This window comes from Entelurus aequoreus, linkage group LG01 (genome assembly GCF_033978785.1).
Source record: "Entelurus aequoreus isolate RoL-2023_Sb linkage group LG01, RoL_Eaeq_v1.1, whole genome shotgun sequence".
Lineage (NCBI taxonomy): Eukaryota > Metazoa > Chordata > Actinopteri > Syngnathiformes > Syngnathidae > Entelurus > Entelurus aequoreus.
In genome coordinates this window covers 45,600,682-45,601,119 of record NC_084731.1, presented here as the reverse complement: position 1 = coordinate 45,601,119, position 438 = coordinate 45,600,682, and the positions used below count along the sequence as shown (strand labels likewise).

General features: G+C 48.2%; 1 protein-coding gene across 6 annotated transcripts in view; it reads left to right on the top strand.

The window, feature by feature from the left end:
- The first annotated feature begins 228 nt into the window (after positions 1-228).
- Positions 229-438, top strand: part of wnk2 (WNK lysine deficient protein kinase 2) — a 103,653-nt gene continuing 103,443 nt past the window's right edge. For 3 of the 6 annotated variants that reach the window (XM_062052446.1, XM_062052436.1, XM_062052423.1), the window contains exon 1: positions 231-438. This exon is cut by the window's right edge and continues 952 nt beyond it. The gene's annotated coding sequence lies outside the window, so the exon portion shown is untranslated. The other 3 variants (XM_062052460.1, XM_062052454.1, XM_062052429.1) reach the window with 2 other exon arrangements.

Genomic DNA, 438 nt, shown 5'->3' with positions numbered 1-438 from the left:
TAAACAAAAGCCCTGATTAAAACCCCTCAAAGTGTCCAATAATTTGTTCTCTAAATTTGTGCATAATATAGCAATAATATGTAGCAACAATATGTGAGCTTTTCATAACCAACAAGGTAAAATGTCGACCTCGTCGTGCTCGTATCGACCCAAGACTGATACAATTAACTCGTATCGACGTAACCGATGTTTGGATCGATCCGTGCACCTCTCCCGTATGTCGGTAAAGACATAAAAGACACCACCCAGGCTGTCCGGGGCAAGTGCGTGGAAGTGTGCCGCAGTGGACATCACCTGATCGGCTTCTCTCCTCTCCTCCTCCCGCACTGCTCTCCAGAATGTCGCCGCGGGAAGAGAAGTGCACGCAGGAGGGAAGACTGAGCACCCGGATGCCGGCTCTTTGTTTATGTGTTGTAATGATATCTGCGCACTTGCTGG